This window comes from Bos indicus, chromosome 21, assembly GCF_029378745.1.
Source record: "Bos indicus isolate NIAB-ARS_2022 breed Sahiwal x Tharparkar chromosome 21, NIAB-ARS_B.indTharparkar_mat_pri_1.0, whole genome shotgun sequence".
Classification (NCBI taxonomy): domain Eukaryota; kingdom Metazoa; phylum Chordata; class Mammalia; order Artiodactyla; family Bovidae; genus Bos; species Bos indicus.
In genome coordinates this window covers 25,012,096-25,036,787 of record NC_091780.1, presented here as the reverse complement: position 1 = coordinate 25,036,787, position 24,692 = coordinate 25,012,096, and the positions used below count along the sequence as shown (strand labels likewise).

At 43.2% G+C, this 24,692-nt stretch overlaps 1 non-coding gene across 1 annotated transcript; it reads right to left on the bottom strand.

Annotated features, from left to right (window-relative positions):
- Positions 1–10,132: 10,132 nt before the first annotated feature.
- Positions 10,133–10,204, bottom strand: TRNAW-CCA (transfer RNA tryptophan (anticodon CCA)). The gene has a single exon. It is a non-coding gene; the product is annotated as a tRNA-Trp (tRNA).
- Between the last annotated feature and the right edge of the window lie 14,488 nt (positions 10,205–24,692).

Sequence of the window (24,692 nt, the reverse complement as noted above, 5' to 3'; positions counted from 1 at the left end):
TTGTGCGGTAGTTTGAACATTCTTTAGCATTGCCTTTCTTTGGGATTGGAATGAAACCTGACCTTTTCCAGTCCTGTGGCCACTGCTGAGTTTTCCAAATTTGCTGGCATATTGAGTGCAGCACTTTCACAGCAGCATCTTTCAGGATTTGAAATAGCTCAACTTGAATTCCATCACCTCCACTAGCTTTGTTTGTAGTGATGCTTCCTAAGGCCCACTTGACTTCACATTCTAGGATGTCTGGCTCTAGGTCAGTGATCACATCATCGTGATTATCTGGGTCGTGAAGATCTTTTCTTGTACAGTTCTTCTGTGTATTCTTGCCACCTCTTCTTAATATCTTCTGCTTCTGTTAGGTCCACATCATTTATGTCCTTTATTGTGCCCATCTTTGCATGAAATGTTCCCTTGGTGTCTCTAATTTTCTTGAAGAGATCTCTAGTCTTTCCCATTCTATTGTTTTCCTCTGTTTCTTTGCATTGATCATTGAAGAAGGCTTTCTTATCTCTCCTTGCTATTCTTTGGAACTCTGCATTCAAATGGGTGTATCTTTCCTTTTCTCCTTTGCTTTTCGCTTCTCTTCTTTTCGCAGCTATTTGTAATGCCTCCTCAGACAGCCATTTTGCTTTTTTGCATTTCTTTTTCTTGGGGGTGGTCTTGATCCTGTCTCCTGTACGATGTAACGAACCTCCATCCATAGTTCATCTATTATTTATTCATTGATTTGGCTATGCCAGGTCATAGCTGCAGCACACAGGATCTTTGATCTTCATTGTGGCATGCAGGATCTTTAGTTGTGGCATGTGGGATCTGGTTCCCTGACCAGGGATCAAACCCAGGTCCCTGGCATTAGGAATGCGGGGTCTTAGCCACTGGACCACTGGGAAGCCACCTATCTTTGTTGTTTATCTTTATATGCTTGCTTTGAGTAAATTTCCTGTATTATCTCTCAATATTATACTTTTCTTTTTATGTTCAATATAGAAGAATATATTTTATATTAATAAATACATTTTTCAATTTTAAGATTTATTATAAGTTGTTTTTCATATTCCCCTGTTCTTGTTTCATTTCTACTTATTTTGTTTCATAATTTTTTATTCTTTATTTTTTTATTCTTTTATGCATGTTACTCATTCATTTACCTCTTTGAAGATCCTGAAACAGTCATCTTAAAATCATTTTCAGGTAGCTTTTTAATTGTCATTTGATCTGGATTGAATTCATCTACTCCTTGTTTATTTGGGCTTCCCAAGTGGTTCTAGTGGTAAAGAACGCATCTGTTAATGCAGGAGACATAAGAAATGCAGGTTTGATCCCTGGGTCTGAAAGATCCCCTGGAGAAGGGCATGGCAACCCACTCCAGTATTCTTGTCTGGAGAATCCCATGGAGAGAGGAGCCTGGTGGGCTACAGTCCATGGAGTCACAAAGAGTTGGACACAACTAAAGCGACCTCTCATTGTTGATTTAAGAGTGGGGACCAGATATAGTATCTTGGTGTAAAATTGAGATTAAGGTGGGACTCCCTCACTCATTAAAGAAGCCTGTAAAAAACAGACTAAGGCTATCACCTGGACCTGTGGTTCTTAAAGTAGCCACATTCTTAAGGAGATGAGAGAAACTCTACGTAGCATCCAGGACCTGAGAAAAGCCATGTCAATACTCAGTGTTTGGATCTGTGTGGTTCTGCAGTGATCCTGGCTTTGGTTCCCCATTTCCCATGGGGTACTTTTTTATTATTTTTAAAAATAATTTTATATTTGGTTGTGCTGGGTCCTCGTTGCTGTGCAGGCTTTCTCTAGTTGCAGTTAACAGGGGCTGCTCTCTAGTCTTGGTACACTGGCTTCTCATTGCTGTGGCTTCTCTTGTTGCAGAGCATAAGCTCTACGGCACTTGGGCTTCAATCGTTGCGACTTCTGGGCCCCAGAGCACAGGCTCAATAGTTGTGGTGCATGGACTTAGTTGTTTCACGGCATGAGGGATCTTCTTGGACCAGGGATCAAACCCATGTCTTTTGCATTGGCAGGTGGATTCTTTACCACTGAGCCACCAGGAAAGCCCCATCATGGGGTACTTTCAAACTCATCAAAAGTACCACTGCTTGCAAGCTTGTATTTCTGATAAATATGTAGCCCATGGAAATACTTATTTTCTATTTGAGCATCATTATACATTTTTAGTGTTCTGTTTTTTACATTTTATCTTTCACTGTCTTTTGGTTAGAGAGAGGCTTAAAGTGTGAACTTAATTTTGACTAAGCCCTGATTCCAAATGTATAATTTATATTAGAAGTTCAATATCAATTTCATATCTTCAGTGTCTCTACATTTCAATAGGTGTTCTGATTTCCAAGGACAATTTTAAAGTTCAGTTACGAAAAGGAAGTGTTAGATGTGATTCTTTAATTTTGAATTTCTTTTATCTGTATTGAAAGGTTGCATAAGCTGATTATACATTATTCTCCCAACCACAGCTTCTACCTAAACTGAAATGCCTTATGAATCTTTGAACTGTGGGTATATGTCAAGGGATGTGATCATTCTATTCAACTACCATTGTAAGTTATTTCCAGCTCACAGTTCTTGTTTATATGCATTTGGTTGGTTCTCTCAGGCAGAGATGTTTATTGATGACTTTGCTCCTGGCCCAGTGCAGTCCCCGAGCCTGGGGGCAATCAAGCACACTCAACACAGGTCAGCAGAGGCCACTCCTGCACCCACGAGGCTCTAGACCTCAGTGCACGCTTATGTCATGCTAACTGTGTCCACCAAACATTTGTGTAATGGCCAGAACAAAGTGGCAACTTGAAGGATGGGAGGGTGATGTCCCAATGGCTAGGGAAAGGATTTGAGGTGTTAAGTTACTCACATCCTCTTCCTTCTATCTCATGTCACCAAAGAATACTTGCAACCTCTCTACCTCTCTTCTTTGCTTCCTTGGCCCCAGGGTGTGTGTGTGTGTGTGTGTGTGTGTGTGAGAGAGAGAGAGAGAGAGAGAGAGAGAGAGAGAGCGAGAGTGAGAGCGAGAGAGAGAGAGAGAGAGAGAGAGAGAGAGATAACACTTTACAGGAGGCTTGAAAAATACAGAACAAAGTTACATGCAGTTCTATTATATACTCCAATTATTTTTTCAGTAGATAAATCAAGATTTTTTTGATTGGAGTTTAAATATCAAACTCTCAAAAATTAACAGGATAAATTTACAGAAAAGTAGAAGGACAGACCTGAAAAGCACCAGGAACCAATTCAACATAATTAAGATCTCAAGGTATCATATAAACTTTTAAACAGCTGTCTTAAACCACTATTGACCTACTCTAAAGGAAGGACTGCTGTCTAGGGTTTAATATGAATTGCTGGGAGCAATGAACTGAAGGGCGTTGGGAGAGAAAGGGCTCTTGAACTCCTATTAGGAACTGAATCCATACTTCTGTGGCCAGTAAGCAGGTGACAACATTCCGGTTGTGGGAGCCTCTAGGATCACGCAGCTGGAAGGACCAGTCCTATTCACCCAGCCTGTGCATGTTCTGGACGGGTAATGCCACAGAGTAGAGAATGCCTGAGGAAATGTGGCCAAGAGAACTGGTACTTCATCACCCATCATGAACTCATTTTGGTGGTTTAAGGTGAGAAGGGTGAGTACCTAAAGTAAGCAGCACCCACCTTAACACTCGCTCAATGTTATTGTTCAGTCACTCAGTCGTGTCTGATTCTTTGTGACCCCACAGACTACAGCACACTAGGCTTCCCTGTCCTTCTGTATTTCCTGGAGTTTGCTCAAATTCATGTCCTTTGAGTTGGTGATTCCATCCAACCATCTCATCCTCTGTGTCCCCTTCTCCTTCCGCCTTCAATCTTTCCCAGCATCAGGGTCTTTTCAAATAAGTCAGCTCTTTGCATCATGTGGCCAAAGTATTGGAGCTTCAACTTCAGCATCAGTCGTTCCAATGTATATTCAGGGTTGATTTCCTTTAGAATTGACTGGTTCAATCTCCTTGCAGTCCAAGGGACTCTCAAGTGTCTTCTCCAGCACCATGGTTTGAAGGCATCAGTTCTTTAGTGCTTAGCCATTTTCACTGTTCAGTTCTCACATCCATACATGACTACTGGAATAACCATAGCTTTGACTGTATGAACCTCTGTTGCCAAAGTAATGCCTTTGCTTTTTAATATGCTATCTAGGTTTGTCATAGCTTTTCTTCCAAGGAGCAAACATCTTTTAATTTCATGGCTGCAGTCACCATCTGCACTGATTTTGGAGCCCCCCAAAATAGTCTCACCATTTCCATTGTTTCCCCTTCTATTTGCTGTGAAGTGATGGGACCAGATGCCATGATCTTCGTTTTTTGATTGTTGAGTTTTAAGCCAGCTTTTTTACTCTCCTCTTTCACCTTCATCAAGAGGCTCTTTAATTCCTCTTTGCTTTCTGCCATAAGGGTGGTGTCATCTGCCTATCTGAGGTTATTGATATTTCTCCCTGCAATCGTGATTCCAGCCTGTGCTTCATGCAGCCTGGCATTTCACATGATATACTCTGCATAGAAGTTAAATAAGCAGGGGTGACAATATAGAGCCTTGACATACTCCTTTCCCAATTTTGAACCAGTCCGTGGTTCCATGTCTGATTCTAACTGTTGCTTCTTGACCTGCATACAGGTTTCGTACTATGTACAAGATAGAGAAGGGATTTGTTTCATGTTACTAACTTCTGGCCACATGATATAAATTTTATTTCCTATGTTGTTAATCTCATACTGGAGTTATTTTTTAAAAACGATTTATTTGGTTGCACCCGGTCTTAGTTGCAGCATGTGGAATCCAATTCCCTGACTAGGGATTGAACCTGGGCCCCCTGCATTGTAAGCATGGAATCTTCGCCACTGTACCACCAGGGAAGACCCTATATTGGAGTTCTGATAAGGGACTCTCTGTCTCAATACTTATCCCTGTTACAAGAGTACACTCTGCTACTTTTATTCTGTTCTAGTCTATTCTGTCCGGAGAAAGCAATGGCACCCCACTCCAGTACTCTTGCCTGGAAAATCCCATGGATGGAGGAGCCTGGTAGGCTTCAGTCCATGGGATCACTAAGAGTCGGACACGACTGAGCAACTTCACTTTCACTTTTCATTTTCATGCATTGGAGAAGGAAATGGCAACCCACTCCAGTGTTCTTGCCTGGAGAATCCCAGGGACGGCGGAGCCTGGTGGGCTGCCATCTATGGGGTTGCACAGAGTTGGACATGACTGAAGCAACTTAGCAACAGCAGCAGAAGCAGCAGTCTATTCTATCAGATTCATTGTATTTTTTTTAAAAAGTTTGCAAATGTGAATCAATAGATGACTAGATAAACAAATTGTGGTATGTATACAACGGAGTATATTTCACCTTAAAAATGATGGAAATCCTGTTACAGGCTACCAGATGGATGAACCTTGAGGATGTTATGCTAAATAAAATAGCCAGTTACAAAAAGACAAATACTGTACAATTCCACTTGTTATATGAGGTACCTGAGAATGGTCAGATCCCTAGAAACAAAAAGCAGGATGTTGGTTGCCAGGGGAGAAGGAAATGGGATACTGTTTCATGGGTGCAGAGTTCCTGCTTTGCAAAATAGAAGAGTTCTGGTGATGGATCATGGTGACAGTTGCACAAAAACGTGAATATATGTAACACTACTGTACTGTATGGACTTCCCTGGTGGCTCAGTGGTAAAGAATCTGTCTGCCAGTGCAGGAGATGCAGGTTTAACCCTGGGTTGGGAAGATCCCCTGGAGAAGGAAATGGCAACACACTCCAGTATTCTTGCCTGGGAAATCCCAAGGACAGAGGAGCCTGCCGGGCTACAGTCCATGGGGTCACAAAGAGTTGGACACGACTTGGAAACTGAAGAGCAACAACAACTGTACTGTATACTTAGAAATGGTTAAGATGGTAAATTTTATGTTACATGTATATTTTTAACACATACACACACACATCACAGTGAAGTAATTATGACAAAGCAAATGGGCTTCTGTGGGAACATACGGCAGAGGGACCCTGCCTAATAGGGAGTTGGTCAGGGAGGTCTCCCTGGAGGAAGTGGTATTTAAGCCAAGACCTAAGGGGTGAATGAAGTCAGCCATGGAAAGGTGTAGAGGGTAGGGCCTGGAGAAGGCTCTAGACTCCTACAATAGATTAAGTAGCCATCTCCCAGCCCTTATCGAATGGTGCATGTGTTTACTATAGTCAACCGGCTTCTTGCTTTCAGTTTATTTCCATGTACACGCTGGTGCCAGATTAATTTTTCTAGGATACCACCTGGATCATGTCACCCTCCCACCTTCCTGGGTAATCCTTCCAGAACTTTTTTCTTTCTGCCTCCTTAATAACCCTCCACCTGGCACTCCTGGCCCTCTCCACCTGGCCCAGCCCTGGCTCTCCAGCCATCCTCTCTCCTCTCCTCTCACTCCCCTGGGTGAACTCTTGCATTCCCATAGTCCTTGGTTATTGTTCCCCGAATGCGGCTTATTAGTTCCGGCCTCAGCACCTTGTCTTAGGTCATTTCTCCCATCAGGACGTCCTGCCTTTCCCCCTCTATGTCCTGGTGCTTTTTGTTCCTGCAAGCACCCTCTCAATTCCTTCCACTCCTTGGGGATCATTCTCTTTCTGGATTCTGTCACATGTTTGCTTTCTTGACCTTTAACCTCCCCCCACCTCTGCACACATTACCTGGGGATGGAGTCTTACTCATCATGAGTCCCTAGTGTTTAGTGCCACATCTAAGGGGCTAAAACAACAGTTGTCGGTACATAACAGCCATCATGGCAATGAGTCCTTAGGGTCAGCAACTTATCAGCGGCCAGTGGGAGCTGGCCAGCCCGAGGCTGACGTCCAGCAGGGAAGAAGCCTGTTTACCCTCAGCCCCGGGCCGGGAGCCCACCTCCAGCACCATTCCATCTCATCCTGACATTCTTGAGCTGAACATCCCCTGGCCAGGCCCTCCAGATGCCTAACAGGATTATCTGCCTCACCGCCCAGCCCTCCCAGGCGAGTGGCTTTATCCAGGGAGATGGAGAGGCTGTAACAAGCACAAGGCACATTTCCCTAAAACCCAGAGGACATGTGGTTCGGGGCTGGGACTCTGGTGGTGGGGAGGGTGGAGGAATCAGGTGGAGGCCCTGGTTTAACTCAGGAGAAAAGACACTTTCACGGGCTGCAGTTTTGCACAGCAGCTCCTTACCTAGCGATCGCATTGGCAAAGGCAGCCATCTCCGTGGGCCTGAGTGAAGAAGTGGGGGCGGAGAGCAGGGAGGCGCGGGGGTTGAGAAGTCCACCTGGACGCCATCAGTCTTGCCAGAGTAAACAGAGCTGACAGGGAGTGCTTGCCGGCAGCCTGGTACAGGTTAGGGGGGGTCACAGCAGCGGCCTGGTGACCCGCCTGCCTTAAGGTAGAGACGCTCTGCAATCCGTCACAAAGGACAGAGCTGAAAGCTCACTTCTTGCTGAATGAACTCGGTGTCCTGGCATTCCACACGACTGGGAGTGCACACACTTTTAAAATGCTTGAAATGTAAATCCGGGCTGGGATCAAATACACACATTTAAAGCAAAACAAACAAAAAAGATCCCCCCACCAACCTCAAAGTGGGACCTGTATTATAGATGTCATTCGCAATAAAAAATAATATTTTAAAAGCTCTCTCTTGGTTTTCGAAGCTTGAGGGTTTAGGGGAAAAAAATAGCTGGATTTATAAGAAGAACTTACCACTTAATTATCTAGAACTCTCCCATATAACAGCAGAAGCTAACTTGAGCAAAAGACCTTTTATTAAAATCTTTTAATATGGAAGATGGAAATCTCTCTCTTCCTAAAGGACAAAAACCTGCAAACAATTCTTCTTAGTGCAACTGGGAAAACGATAGCAGCATATTTAGCATACTTTACAGGACTCTTCCATATGCTATACAAAGTGGGAGAGAAATTGTAAATTAAAGAGTTGGAGTAGCTAATGAGGAATTTTTGAATTGAAAGCACCAGTGCAACTACCGTTTATTCCTCCCTTCAGCAGGCACTGAAGTCCTCTTATGTGCCTTGCGTGTGCTGGAGTGGATGGGGGCCACCCCAACACTGAAAGTCATGGCCATGACCCTCCAGCTCAAAAGACACACAAGTGATTTCTTGCAAGGCTGAAGAGAAACAGTCACTGCCTAAACCTGCCTGTGTTCTCCAAGATGTCCCATTTGTTCTGTGACCTTGGGCAAGTCACTTCACCAGCCCATGTCTTGTTTCTTTACCTATAAAAGGAAGATAGTAAAACCCTGATGCCTTCAGGGCATTCCTGGCACTAATGAAGGCTCATAAAGCGCTTTGAGATCCCTAGGATGAAAGTCTCCCCTGAACAGTAAAGCCTGATTATTATGCTTCGAACATGACATTCCCATGAAAACCCCGGTCAGGCTCGTACCCCCACCTTCCAGTGAAGATTTAATAGCAGAGAGTTGTAATAAGTTCTTGAAGACTGGAGACTTCCATTACTGATACAGAATACACTGCCGTGAACTAGTATATTAAGGGCTATTATCATGAATAATTAAGGCCAGGTTCTACTTACTGATTAATGAACCAAGTATATGTTGTGATGCAGTGGATTTTCATTGTGGCTTCCCCTGCCCAGCTAATATCGTGAAATTTATTTATTCTCAGCGGGTCCTCTGGTTTGCATGGATTCGAAGGTTCACTTCACAAACTAGATTGGCAAAGTAAACTTCTGAGGGATATTTGTATTTCTACTGAAAGAAATAAACCCAATTAGAGCTCTCTTTTTAGTACAGACGAAGTGTTCATTAATGATAATGAAGGGCTGAGCTGCAAGAGGCCCCTAAGTTTGTAATTAAACTTGCACAGATCTTCCAGCTTGAAAATACTGAAGAATATCAAAGTCGCGTACATTGCCCTGGGCTAAGATACACGCACGTGAAAAGGAGAATGCCAGCGTATGCGCAGACATTTTGGCTGATCTTGGACAATGCTCTACTTCTGACAATGCGTGCACTTTGGAAGGTGGAACCATAATTAGATCAGATGAGCCTCTGGATAACTCATTAAGTCTGAATATTAAAAATCCATAATTTCTGAATTGAAGAGCATTAAGAAAGTTGTCCAGAGGAGAGGACAAAGTGTGGATTTTTTTAAACATTTCTTTTTTGATGTGGACCATTTAAAAATCTTAAATGAATTGGTTACAGTATTGGTTCTGTTTTGTATTTTGGTGTTTTGGCCTTGAGGCATTTGGGAATCTAGCTTCCCAATCAGGGATCAAACCCACACCCCCTGCACTGGAAGGTGAATTCTTAACCACTGGACCAACAGGGAAGTCCCCAAAGTGTGGATTTTAAAAGACATGGTTAAGACGAATTACAGACACTAGTGTGTCTGAATTAATTAGTGGAATGACTTAGGTTCTAACTGTCCCAAAGTGATTTTAAGCAAATATTCCAAAGTATTAGTGTCTATGTTGTGTGCTCCTTTCCCCGATTTCTCTCTGTGTGATTTTTATAATAATGCTTCTGTTGGAATTAGCCAACATAAGGTAATTAGCAATGCCAGGGTACCCGTGACTGTATGAGAGAAAAAGAGGTTACCCTGTGCTAGAGATAAGGGTCATGTTCAAATTTCTGGAATGTTATTTGAAAAGGGAAAGGTGCTGGGTAACAGATGAAGAATGTGATTACACCAGTGATTTCTGTCTTTGCAGCTGGAAAAGTCATCTGCAATTCACCTTGATGGGCCAAAATACTGAAAAAATAATTAAGGCCATCCTGAACCATTAGGTTTATAGATAAGCAGGGTAAACTAACTTTCAAGGCAATCTGAAATTCTCTTCCTGACTCAAAGCCAAGTTTTGCAAACATGCTGTGCAGTGGGGCACCTCCATGCCTTTGCTCTGCAAGTACCTCCACCCCTAACCCACTCTCTGTCTGGGAGACTCATACTTATCCTTTAAGTGAGTGAGTGAGTGAAGTCACTCAGTCGTGTCTGACTCTTTGCGACCTCGTGGACTGTAGCCCGCCAGGCTCCTCCGTCCACGGGATTCTCCAGGCAAGAATACTGGAGTGGGTTGCCATTTCCTTCTCCAGGGGATCTTCCCAACCCAGGGATCAAACCTGGGTCTCCTGCATTGGAGGCAGACGCTTTAACCTCTGAGCCACCAGGGAAGCCCTCTATCCTTTAAGACACAGATCTAAATGTCTTTAGTTCTGTGGTGCCTTTGTTGGTATTTCCAATCCCTCCTTTTTTTTTTTTTTGGCAATGCCCCAAAGCATGTGGGACCTTGGTTCCCTGACCAGGGATTGAACTCCCACCCCCTGCAGTGGAAGCATGCAGTCTCAACCACTGAACTACCAGGGAAGTCCCCATTTTTCCTTCTGAGCCTCTTACAACACTCAGTTTACACCCTCTTCTATTGTCCAGTATATCCTATTGCAAGTATTTCAGAGTGTCTATGTCTTCCTTGAGGTCTTTAAGCATCAGGGCCATATTTTAATTACCTTTGTTGAGCATTTAGCAACAGGAGTGGTATGACAAAGTATGTGTGTGTGCGTGTCCAGTGCTCTGTCGTGTCTGACTCTGTGACCCCACAGACCGTATCCTGTCAGGCTCCTCTGTCCATGGGATTCCCAAGCAAGAATACTGGAATCAGTTGCCATTTCCTCCTCCAGGGGATCTTCCCAACCCAGGGATCTAACCTGAGTTTCCTGCATTGGCAGGCAGATTATTTACCACTGTGCCACCTGGGAAGCCCTTCTTAAAGGGCTCAATTTGTTCTCAAAGTCCCTGGCACATTAGAATCATCTGGAGATTATCAGAAAGCTGGGGACTGGGGATGTGTGCCAAATGGGTTATGTTGATGAATGCTAAGTAGAATTTTAGGGGTGACCACTTTGTAGATTTTATAGATACCAAATTAAAATGTTATACATATGGAACTTACACAGTGTAATATACCAATTTTACCTTAATAAATTTTTTTTGGTAAATTTTTCAGTTTTTCCTGGTCATAAATGAAAAAAAAAAGAATCTCCTTGGGAGCTTTTAAAACTATTACCCAGGCTGTGCCCCAGGTGAAGTAAATCAGAATCTTTGTGGGTACGACCCAGACATGGGTATTTCATAAGGCTCCCTTGGATTGATTGTTCTAACAGGCAGCCAAGTTTGAGAACCAGAGTCTAGGGCCTGGGGGTCCCAGAGCGAGGTGCCCACAGAGGCTGGGCTGTGGACAAGTCAAAGTCAGACAGTTCAGAGTGGCGAGGACAGTGTAAACTGGACAGCACACGTCCTGTTTACAGGTTCTCAGCTTTTACAAGATGAATCCACTGTTCAGGTCTAATGAAACACAGCTGTGAGCCCGATTTCACCCAGGGACTTTGGTTTGGAAGCCCTGCCTGCGCTCCTATCACCTGGGAGGCCCAGGAAGATTCTCAGAGTAGGTCAGCGCCAGGCCTCAGGAAGCTCCTGCGGCCATCAGTGGCGTGCTTCCCAAGGACTTCCCCTGCATTCCAGTCCCTTTCTCCTAAGTGGCATCTCCCCAGATGCTACCGTTAATTGGCTCTTATTTATTTTACATGCTTTTACATTTAAGGTGCCTAGAAAATATATCCTTAAAAAAGCTGCCGCAGCACAGGCGCCTACAAAAGTTGAATTTCATCTCGGCAGAGAGGTTTTTTCACAGTGATTACTGCTGACATGGCTCTTGTTGAAGCAAGCTACTCGGTTCTGCTTAAGGGGGAGGAGGGATGTCGGGTCAGCCACTAGTCTGTTCAGAGAAAAGATTGGATGGTCTTCAGGACAGACTACCTCTCAAGACCATCCTTGCAACATGAGGGTGTTTTTTTTCCTCATAGAGGATTGAACAAGGTGGACATTAAAAAATCTGAAGCCCCAGGTACGACTTCTGCTGTGTCCCTTTAACGTTCTTCGGGTTCAGAAATCATTGACTAAACTGGGTGTGGCCTGGACAAGGCTGAACGAGTCCTGTCACATTTTGCTTCCAGCTCATCCCCACCCGTTATTAGTAAGTAATTCCTTTACCGAGCTGAGGTCTCACAGTCTTTATCCCCAGGTAGGTCTTGGGTGGGACAGCCACTTGGGTTAGGGTTAAGGCCACTTCCTCTTCCACTACTGCAGGTCCCAGAGTCACCATCAGAGGGTGAATGAACAGCATCTGCTCCCCACCTGAAATGTCTCAATTTCCTTCCAGAAATTTCCCCATTTTGTATTAAATTGCTGTTTCTCTATCAGCATTGCAAATTAATTTTTTTTAAGATTTATCAATTTATTAAAAAAAATTTTCTACAACTTCTTTCTGTATAAAACATCTACTTTTCCAGTCAGTATCATTTATGAATTGCTACTTTCTACCTTTTGTTAGGTCCAACCAGTCCATCCTAAAGGAGATCAGTCCTAGGTGTTCATTGGAAGGACTGATGCTGAACCTGAAACTCCAGTACTGTGGCCACCTCATGCGAAGAGTTGACTCATTGGAAAAGACCCTGATGCTGGGAGGGATTGGGGGCAGGAGGAAAAGGGGACAACAGAGGATGAGATGGCTGGATGGCATCACCGACTCGATGGACATGAGTTTGAGTGAACTCCGGGAGTTGGTGATGGACAGGGAGGTCTGGCGTGCTGCGATTCATGGGGTCACAAAGAGTTGGACACGACTAAGCAACTGAACTGAACTGAACCTTTTGTTAAATAATATTTCGAAAGCTGGTTCTTTTCTTTTTTAATTAAAATTTCTTTTTAATGGGAGGATAGAGTCCCTTAGACTGCAAGGAGATCAAATCAGTCAATCCTAAAGGGAATCAATCCTGAATATTCATTGGAAAGACTGATGCTGAAGCTACAATACTTTGGCCACCTGATGTGTAGAGCTGACTCAGAAAAGACCCTGATGCTGGGAAAGATTGAGGGCAGGAGGAGCAGGGGATGACAGAGGACAAGATGATTGGATGGCATCACCAACTCAATGGACATGAGTTTGAGCAAGCTCTGGGTGTTGGTGATGGACAGGGAAGCCTAGCGTGCTGCAGTCCATGGACTCGCAAAGAGTAGGACACGACTGAGCGACTGAACTGAATTCCTTTGCAATGTTATGTTGGTTTCTGCTGTACAACAAGATAAACCAATAAATTATATATACATAACTATATATATATGACATATATATATATATATATATATCCTCCCTGTGTTTCCTTTCCACTTCCCCCATCCTACCCCTCTAGGTCTGGAAGCTTGTTCTTGATATGTAATTTGTATTAAGTTAGTGAGTTCTGCAGTGGATAAGAGACTGAAGTCAATCAAAAAAATAATATTCAGAGTATCAGGTTTTCCTTTCATGAATACAATTTCTTTGTCTCTTCCAGGTAACATGGGTTCTAGTCAGCCAAAACTGTACCATGTATGCATTGGCCTTTCAAATAATTTCCATGTACACTTGCTTACTAAGCAGGAACTATTTCTTACAACCACTTCCATCTAATGTATTCTTAATGATTACCTTCGGGTAAATTGAAATCTATCATAAAAACAGATACATAAACATGTATGAGACACTAATTTTTCTTTTTTGTTTATTAAGTATAATAGAACAAATTAATATCTTTAACAAATGAAATTACTGAGATCAGTGACAATAAAGAAAAACAATACCTAAGCATAATGATGGTGACATAAGCATACACAAGTATATGTGAAATGAATGAACACATGATGCCTCACCCTAGACCATATTTCTCACAGACACATAGCATCTAAGTTTCATGGGGAAAGATGAGGACAGGCTGTGATTCCATTTTTGGTCCCACTAGACATTTTAAGCATCTGCTCTGTGTCAGTCGCTACATCAGAACAAGGGAACAAAGATGAGCAAGTAAGTTGCTGCCCTCAGGAAGCTGCCTGGAGAGTGGGGTGATCTAAGAGTGCTCCTCTGTGCCCAGCACTCCAACAAAATGGGTGTACTTGGTGCTGTGAGAGCACGAGAAGGAAGTGACTAACTCTGCCTTGGGGCACAGAGAACGTGTCAGAGAAGCTGGGATATCAGGGCTGGGTCTCCAGGACACTCCCTTTCCCAGCAGGAGCCTGACTCTAAGTTTGGGGACAACATCTGCCTTCAAGGGAAAAACCAGAGTTGGACCCCATGCCAGGCTTCCCAGCTTCTCTTTCCCAGACACCTTCATGGGGAGAAGAGGCAGACACAGACTTTAAGGCCATCCCTCTCCCTCCCTCCCAAATAAAGCCTCTCATCCAGCTCAGCCATCATTCAGGGTACCCAGTGAAGAGAGAGGGTATCCGGGGTGGACAGTCAGCCTCACAAATAAAATGGTAGAATGTAAAGGCCTCCCTGGTGGCTCAGACAGTAAAGAATCTGCCTGCAGTGCAGGAAACCTGGGTTTGATCCCTGGGTCGGGAAGATCCCCTGGAGAAGGGAATGGCAACCCACCCTAGTATTCTTGCCTGGAGAACCCATGGATGGAGGAGCCTGGCAGGCTATAGTCCATGGGGTCACAAAGAATCAGACACACACGCAAGAGAAACCAGGAATTAAAGCTGTGGTGTACCAACCCTCATGGGTGGGGTTGGTGGTAAGTGTCCAGTCCACCAGGTTGGTATTTTTATCACTGATGTTGTTGAGAATTGTTGGCGATGGAGATAAGAGCAGATTGACTTGTACTTAGTTCTGTTGTTGTTTTTAAATTCTCTACAGACAAGGCACCCCTTATTCCCTGCACCCCAGGAGGACTCCTCCCATGCTCCCTGTTCCATTTGTCAAATATAATAACTTCCTGAAAGTTCAGGAAAAAAAAACAAAACACTGAAAATTCAGACTCTTGCCCATGTCTTGGGATTTTGGACAGGTGCTGGCCTTCGATCCAAGGGACCCCACATCTCCAGGATTTGGAACAAATGGATATAAGATGCTGTAGGACATGCCTCTAGGACCACTCTGACTCTCTCAGAAATAGTCATCATAGCCCAGTGACAAAGTGACAAAGTTTTCCCAAATGATAATGGCAAGATGTTTTTTGGACCCAGAAATATTGATTTGTTGTTAAAAGAGACTCTAAAAAAGCTAACAGACTACAGCCAGAATCTTGTGAGCTTAGGCAAGTTACTTAACCTCTCTGTGCCTCAGTTTCCCATTCTAAGATGGATATAATAGTAGTACCTATTGGGTTGTGGGAATAAAATGAGTTAATACATGGAAAGTGCTTGGAATGGAGCCTGTCAAAGTAGTAAGTGTTGAGTGAGTGTTACCTATTTTTGTTAGTGGAGACAAGCCCCATTAAGCTGCTCTAATTTGATGTCATTACCATCTCCTTTGCTCAGTGATTTGGGGTTTCTGAATTCTACCTGAGATAAGATATTTAGGGGAAAAAATTCTCTAAGAATGCATGGTACTCTTCAAGAAGCATCTTTTCCTTGCATGCTTGCTAAACAAGTGGCTTAAATGGTAAAGAACCTTCCTGCAATGCAGGAGACCTGGGTTCGATCCCTGGGTCTCAAAGATACCCCAAGAAGGGAATGGCTACCCACTCCAGTATTCTTGCCTGGAGAATTCCATGGACAGAGGAGCCTGGAAAGCTACAGTCCATGGGGTTGCAAAGAGCTGGACACAACTGAGCGACTGTCAGTATCACTATCATTGCTAAACAAATGTTTTCAGGAGTGGAGCTCTTTGGTGCTATTACAGTAGGAAAACAGCATACAGAATATTATTGCAGGAATGCAGGGCGAAGGATATTGTAGAAATACAGCAGAAAGATTTCTATAGTAGGAATACAGCTGAAAGAGTTCAGCCTCCAAAGGCCATCCCTATTTTATTCTGGAGTTTCCACATTGTTCCTGGTTTCCATTTCCTATACATCTGAGAGCATCATCTCAGAGAAGGGAGTGCCCCTCTCAGTTTTACAATTCCTTTAAAAAGTGAAAAGTAATTGCTTCCTTATTACAGAAGCACTATATAGTACCTTCAGGAAAAAAATAGCTTAAAAGAAGAAAAATCCATGCTATTCTCCTCACCAGAGACACCCTCTGTAACTGGATCTTTTATATCACATACAGCTTTTAAAACAAAAATTGGTTCACAATGTATATATTATTTTGTAATTTGTATTTTTCATTTGACAATATGTAATGAACATCTTTCAGGAGACTCAGGGTCAATTCCCTAGGCTGGAGAGATTCTCCAGTGTTCTTGCCTGGAGAACCCCATGACAGAGGAGCTTGGCGAGTCACGAAGAGTCAGACACGGACTTAGCAACTAAACAACAAGTATTTCATTTGCTAGAGGGACCATTTTTTAATATAATCTTCATTGTTTAGCATTTAGCTCCTTTCTGGTTTCCAAAATTTTAAACAAGTTTGCTTGGACAACCACCTGAGGATAGCTGTTTGGACATATTCTTAGCTATTTCTTTAGTATAAATTCATGTAAATGATATTGCAGAGTCTCAAACTTGATAAGTTTTAGAGGTACATTGTCAGATCGTACCCCCCTCCCAGAAGTCTGTACTTTAACCTATGAAAAATTATTTATTTTTAAATTTAATTATTTTTTATTATTTCGCCAGTTGAGTAGGTAAAATACATCTTGGTTTAAGACTCACACACACATATATATAGTTTTAGGTGTGCAACATACTGATTTTATATTTTTATAATAAAATAATCACCACTGTGAAGTTTAGTTACCATCTGTCATTGTACAGAGTTATTACAATATTATTATATTATTGATTACACTCCCTGTGCTGTCCATTACATCCTTCCAGCTTTTTTATTTTATAACTGGAAGTTTGTACCTTTGAATCCCCTTCACCTGTTTTGCCCATCCCCCTAACCCCCTTCCCCTCTTGCAACCACTAGTTTGTTAACTGTATCTATGAGTCTTTCTGTTTTGTATGCTTGCTCTTTTCTTTGCTTTTTAGATGCTACATATAAGTGAAATCAATGGTGTTTATCTTGTTTGACTTATTTCACTTAGCATAATACCCTCTTGGTGCATTCATATCGCAGACGGCCAGAATTCATCCCTGTAAAATGTAAAATGCAGTAGTTTGCAGTATATTCTCCAGGTTGTACAACTACAACCACTATCTAATTCCTAAACAATTTCATCACCCCCCCCCAAAGAAATCCCATACCCATTAGCATCACTCCTCATTTCCCCCTTCTCCCAGTCCTTGAAAACCACTAATCTGCTTTCTGTCTCTATGGATTTGCATGTTCTAGATATTTCATATAAATGAAATCATGCACTCCATGGCCTTTTGTGTCTGGCTTCTTTCACTTAGCATAATGTTTTCAAGGTTCATCAATGTTGTAGGACAAATCAATATTTTGTTCCTTTTTATAGTTTCCATTGTATGGATATACATTTGGTTTATCCATTCATCAATTGTAATTTTATGATACATTTTCTGTCAGGGAATAGTATACTTCAGTGATTCTTAAAGTGCGGTCAACCTTCTGCATCACCTGGGAACTTGTTCAGAATGCCAATTTTCGGGTCTCACCCGATCTACCGAATTAGAGCCCCTGGGGTGGGGTTTAGCACTCCCTGGCTTCACAGGCTTTCCAGGTGATGCTGATGAGTGCTTGTTTGAGAATCACTGCTATACCTTATTGCCCTTCTTTCACACTTTCTTGTTTTTTTCTGTGTATATTAATTCCTCTGGCTGAAGTCTAGTGTTTTGGAACATGTATTTGGTTTCTAATTTTGTGAATTCTTAAGGTCTTCCTAAAGTTTTACTCATGATTCTTTCATTGTGAGACTCAGTAGTTAACTGGTGTTTAAATCTTTCTTTTGGACTTCCCTGGTGGTCCACTGGTTAAGACTGCATGCGTCCAATGCAGGAGTGTGGGTTTGATTCTTGGTTGGGAAACTGAGATCCCATATGCGGCACAGCGTGGCCAAAAGGAAAAAGGAAAAAACTAAACAGTAAACTTCCTCTCCTTTTTTTCTTTCATTTATAAACTCCATCTGGATTATTATTATTTTTCAAGATGTAGATTCTCTTCAAGAAGAAAATGTTCACATTTGCATTTAACTTTACTTCATTTAGAAGTTTCCCTGTTTTAGCTGGGTTTATTTTTCATTTATTTTTTAAAAACCAATTATTTTTCAGTCAGAAATGACACAGATGATAGAATTAGCAAACAATTAAAAAAATTTTTTGCCCACACGCTGCAGCATGTGGGATCTTAATTCCCTGACCATAGATGGAAGCCACACATCCTGCATTAGAAGGTGGAGTCTTAACCACTGGGTTTGGTTACTAAGTTGTGTCCGACTCTTGTGACCCCATGGACTGTAGCCCATTAGGTTCCTCTGTCCATGGGATTTTCCAGGCAAGAATACTGGAGTGGGCTGCTATTCCCTTCTCCAGGGGATCTTCCCAACCCAGGGATCAACCCCGGGTCTCTTGCACTGCAGGCAGACTCTTTACCAACTGAGCTACAAGGGAAGCCCCACCACCAGGGAAATCCCTTAGCTGGTTTTAGAGCTTATGATAATTTCCCTCTTCTTGGGCTCTGAAGTACTATAAAGCATAAAAACTACAATTCTCAGTATGCACTTGCCCCTGCATCCTTTTGTCTCCACTGCCTCCTTTATGGAGACCACATCTTGAGATGTATCTCAGTATGTGTCACCCTTTGCCTGACCTCTTTCTGCCAAGGCTGCCCTTCTCTGTATGGGTCTGTAGAGGTGGTTATACCGGGTGGTGTGGCAGTGGGGCAGGAAGAAGGGGTCTTGTAGTGGAATGCCCAAGAGGTGGGCTGCCTGGTTTTCTGATGATGATGTATAAATATCTTCCTTTCCTTGTCTTCTGTTGACCTCTGTTTTGAGATGTGAAGCCAGATCATTCCATGACCTGAAAACTAAAGGAAGTTTAAAAAAATGTCTGCTTTGTTTGCCTTATGTTTAATATCAGTTCCTCCTAAGATTCTTTTTTTTTTTGGTTGGGGGAGGAGGTGTCAGTTTTAAGCAACATGAACTCAAAAAAAAAATCCCTCCCCACCCGATTTTCATGGTTATGTTAGTGACAGGCTGAGAGGATGTTTGTTGGGGCAGGGTGGCCACACACTGCCGGGAAGTATGGAGGCACGTTCACGTCAGAGCCCATGTCTCAGGAGAGAGGTTCTTATCTCAGGAACTTGAGCCAGGGTGTTGCCTCCATGGCATTTTGGTTTAAAAAAAAAAAAATCACAATTGGACAGAAAGGGACAGAGAAAGTACAAAATGAAAAGAGGCCTTTGGATTCCCAGAATTCTGTCAGTGAGAAGCAAACAGTCACTTTTCAAGGAAAAGGAAGGAAAACACAGAACTAACAGCCATGAAGATCATTCCTGAGCAGAAACAGGACTGAATCCTAATCAAGGATCTCCTAGCATTTGGCCAGCTGAGTTTCAAATCTGCTACTTACTAGTGACGTTGGTGAAAACTCCTTTTTTACCCCTTTTTGAACAGAAGCATTGATAGTGGTTATCTTATGCCTATTCCGTCATCTTACGTTGAGTGGGTGTTTCTCTGGGTGGTGCAGATAACTTGTATCTTTAGTGCAGATCAAGAGGAACAGCAATCAGGAGCTGCACTTGAGGAGTTTCATCTGCACCCGAGCTTGATTTTAATGATGGGCTGCTGCGTTCTGAGCTGGTACTCATGGGATAAGACTTCTGGTGGCCTTGGAAGGGTGGGTGTCTTTTGCATGTAGGAAGAATGTCAATAATTTTTGGTCAGAGGGTGAACTTCAGTGGTTTCAAAAACATGTCCACAGTTTAAAAATATTATCCCTGCAAGAGGTGGACCTTAATGCTCTCCCTATTGTGTGTAGGCTGGACTAGGTGACTTTTTTCTAATGAACACAACATGGTGTGAAAGCTGTTATGTGACTTCTGAGGATAAATGATAAAAGACGTAATGGCTTGTCCTTGCACTCCTTCTCACTGACTGGGCGGAAGCCAGCTGCCATGTCGCAGGGACACGCAAGCAGCCCTATGGAGGCATCCATGTGGCAAGGAACTGAGGCCTCCTTCCAGTGACCATGTGAATGCGTCCTCTTGGAATTGGATTCTATAGGTCTGGTTAAGCCTTCAGAGGACTGACGATCCTGCCAACATCTTGATTGAAACCTCCCGTGAGGTTCTAGGCCAGACCTACCCAGCTAAGCTGCTCCTGAGTTCCTGACCCACAGAAGCTCTGAGATAATGTTTGCTCTTTTAAACCACTATGTTTGGGGGGTAATTTATTATATAGCGGTTGTTAATTATTCCACCAATGCACTATTATTCTTGGAGAGCTTGATTCCTGATACCTTTTGATTTTTGACGTCTATCTGGAAAGAGGGATCCAGGTCAAAATCTCTCCAGAGACAGTGCATGTGGCAGAGATCTGCTCAGAGAGAGATACCTGTATCATAGATGTAATCATGGTAGATTGTTACAAGCTGGAAACAGGTGCCATCACATCCAAATCAAGAAACAGTTCACTGAGACTTCCCTGGTGGTCTGGTGGCTAAGATTCCACAATCCCAATACAAGGGGCCCGAGTTCAATCCCTGGTCAGGAAACCGGATCCCCATATGTCACAACTAAGACCCGGCAGAGCCAAATGAATTATTAAACAAACAAAATCAATAGTTTACTCTCAGCACCCTAGAACCTCCCTTGAGTTCCCTTCCAGTCATTACCCCTACAAGGGCAGTTACCATCTCGAACAGCAAAGATTAGTTTTGCCTGTTGTTGTACTTTGAAGTGAGGTGAAGTGAAAGTCTCTCAGTCGTGTCCAACTCTTTGTGACCCCGTGGACTATACAGTTCATGGACTTCTCCAGACCAGAATACTGGAGTGGGTAGCCTTTTCCTTCTCCAGGGGATCTCCCTCATCCAGAGATTGAACCCAGGTCTCCTGCATTGCAGGCAGATTCTTTACCAGCTGAGCCACAAAGGAAGCCCAAGAATACTGGAGTGGGTAGCCTATCCCTTCTCCAGGGGATCTTCCTGACCCAAGAATTGAACTGGGCTCTCCTACATAGCAGGCAGATTCTTTACCAATTGAGCTGCCAGGGAAGCCCTGTTAGCTCATAATTAACATAATTCCTGTTGTACTTTACATAAATGGAATTATACTCTTTTGTGTCTGGCTTTTTCACTCAACATTATGGGATGTACTCAAATTGTTGAATGTAGTCATAAATGGCTCATTGTAATTGTCCAGTGTGTGAAATCTCACAATTTATTATCCATTCTATTAGTGATGGGCATTTGGATGGTTTCCATTTTTTGACTATAACAAAAAGTCCAGGCTTTCGTGGTAGCTCAATGGTAAAGGAATTCACCCCAACACAGGAGACAGGGGTTTGATCCCTGGTCGGGAAGATTCCACAGGCTGAGGAGCAACTGAGTCCATGTGCTACAGCTATCGAGCTTGTTCTCTAGAGCCCAGAAGCCACAACTACTGCAGCCCATGCACCCTAGATCCTGTGCTCCACAACAACAGAAGCCTGATTTAGGCTTTAGTCTACACTGAAGCCTGACCACAATGAGTTAAATTCACCCATTCCAGTCCATTTCAGTTCGCTGATTCTTAGAATGTCGACGTTCACTCTTGCCAGCTCTTGTTTGACCACTTCCAATTTGCCTTGATTCATGGACCTGACATTCAGGTTCCTATGCAATATTGCCCTTTACAGCATTGGAACTTGCTTCTATCACCAGTCACATCCTCAACTGGGTATTGTTTTTGCTTTGCCTCCATCCCTTCATTCTTTCTGGAGTTATTTCTCCACTAATCTCCAGTAGCATATTGGGCACCTCCTGACCTGGGGAATTCCTCTTTCAGTATCCTATCATTTTGCCTTTTCATACTGTTCATGGGGTTCTCAAGGCAAGAATACTGAAGTGGTTTGCCATTCCCTTCTCCAGTAGACCACATTATGTCAGACCTCTCCACCATGACCCGCCCATCTTGGGTGGCCCCACGGGCATGGCTTAGTTTCATTGAGTTAGACAAGGCTGTGGGCCTAGTGTGATTAGATTGACTACTTTTCCATGAGTATGGTTTCAGTGTGTCTGCCTTCTGATGCCCTCTTGCAACACCTACCGTCTTACTTGGGTTTCTCTTACCTTGGACGTGGGGTATCTCTTCACGGCTGCTCCAGCAAAGCGTAGCCGCTGCTCCTTACCTTGGACAAGGGGTATCTCCTCACCGCCGCCCCTCCTGACCTTGAACGTGGAATAGCTCCTCTAGGCCCTCCTGCGCCTGCACAGCCCCTGCTCCTTGGACGTGGGGTTGCTCCTCCCGGCCGCCGCCCCTGGCCTCGGGCGTGGGGTAGCTCCTCTCGGCTGCTCCTGCGCTGTCACAGCCTGGCACTCTCGGCAGCCACCCCTGACCTCGGACGCGGGGTAGCTGCTCTTGGCCGCTAGGGCAGGAATCCCTTAGAAGAAATGGAGTAGCCATCATGGTCAACAAAAGAGTCCGAAATGCAGTACTTGGATGCAATCTCAGAAACGACAGAATGATCTCTGTTTGTTTCCAAGGCAGACCATTCAATATCACAGTAATCCAAGTCTATGCCCCAACCAGTAACACTGAAGAAGCTGAAGTTGAACGGTTCTATGAAGACCTACAAGACCTTTTAGAACTAACACCCCAAAAAAGATGTCCTTTTCATTATAGGGGACTGGAATGCAAAAGTAGGAAGTCAAGAAATACCTGGAATAACAGGCAAATTTGGCCTTGGAATACAGAATGAAGCAGGGCAAAGGCTAATAGAGTTTTGTGAAGAAAATGCACTGGTCATAGCAAACACCCTCTTCCAACAACACAAGAGAAGACTCTACACATGGACATCACCAGATGGTCAGCACTGAAATCAGATTGATTATATTCTTTGCAGCCAAAGGTGGAGAAGCTCTATACAGTCAACAAAAACAAGACCAGGAGCTGACTGTGGCTTGGATCATGAACTCCTTATTGCCAAATTCAGACTGAAATTGAAGAAAATAGGGAAAACCACTAGACCATTCAGGTATGACCTAAATCAAATCCCTTATGATTATACAGTGGAAGTGACAAATAGATTTAAGGGACTAGATCTGATAGATAGAGTGCCTGATGAACTATGGAATGAGGTTTGTGACATTGTACAGGAGACAGGGATCAAGACCATCCCCATGGAAAAGAAATGCAAAAAAGAAAAATGGCTGTCTGGGCAGGCCTTACAAACAGCTGTGAAAAGAAGAGAAGTGAAAAGCAAAGGAGAAAAGGAAAGATATAAGCATCTGAATGCAGAGTTCCAAAGAATAGCAAGAAGAGATAAGAAAGCCTTCCTCAGCGATCAATGCAAAGAAATAGAGGAAAACAACAGAATGGGAAAGAGTAGAGATATCTTCAAGAAAATCAGAGATACCAAGGGACCATTTCATGCAAAGATGGGCTCGATAAAGGACAGAAATGGTATGGACCTAACAGAAGCAGAAGATATTAAGAAGAGGTGGTAAGAATACACAGAAGAACTGTACAAAACAGATCTTCACGACCCAGGTAATCACAATGGTGTGATCACTGACCTAGAGCCAGACATCCTGGAATGTGAAGTCAAGTGGGCCTGAGGAAGCATCACTACGAACAAAGCTAGTGGAGGTGATGGAATTCCAGTTGAGCTATTTCAAATCCTGGAAGATGATGCTGTGAAAGTGCTGCACTCAATATGCCAGCAAATTTGGAAAACTCAGCAGTGGCCACAGGACTGGAAAAGGTCAGGTTTCATTCCAATCCCAAAGAAAGGCAATGCCAAAGAATGCTCAAACTACCGCACAATTGCACTCATCTCACACGCTAGTAAAGTAATGCTCAAAATTCTCCAAGCCAGGCTTCAGCAATATGTGAACCATGAACTTCCAGATGTTCAAGCCGGTTGTAGAAAAGGCAGAGGAACCAGAGACCAAATTGCCAACATCCACTGGATCATGGAAAAAGCAAGAGAGTTCCAGAAGAACATCTATTTCTGCCTTATTGACTATGCCAAAGCCTTTGACTGTGTGGATCACAAGAAACTGTGGAAAATTCTGAAAGAGATGGGAATACCAGACCACCTGACCTGCCTCTTGAGAAATTTGTATGCAGGTCAGGAAGCAACAGTTAGAACTGGACATGGAACAACAGACTGGTTCCAAACAGGAAAAGGAGTACGTCAAGGCTGTATATTGTCACCCTGCTTATTTAACTTATATGCAGAGTACATCATGAGAAATGCTGGACTGGAAGAAGCACAAGCTGGAATCAAGATTGCCGGGAGAAATATCAATAACCTCAGATATGCATATGACACCACCCTTATGGCAGAAAGTGAAGAGGAACTCAAAAGCCTCTTGATGAAGGTGAAAGAGGAGAGTGAAAAAGTTGGCTTAAAACTCAACATTCAGAAAACGAAGATCATGGCATCCGGTCCCATCACTTCATGGGAAATAAATGGGGAAACAGTGGAAACAGTGTCCGACTTTATTTTTTTGAGCTCCAAAATCACTGCAGATGGTGACTGCAGCCATGAAATTAAAAGACGCTTACTCCTTGTAAGAAAAGTTATGACCAACCTAGATAGCGTATTCAAAAGCAGAGACATTACTTTGCCAACAAAGG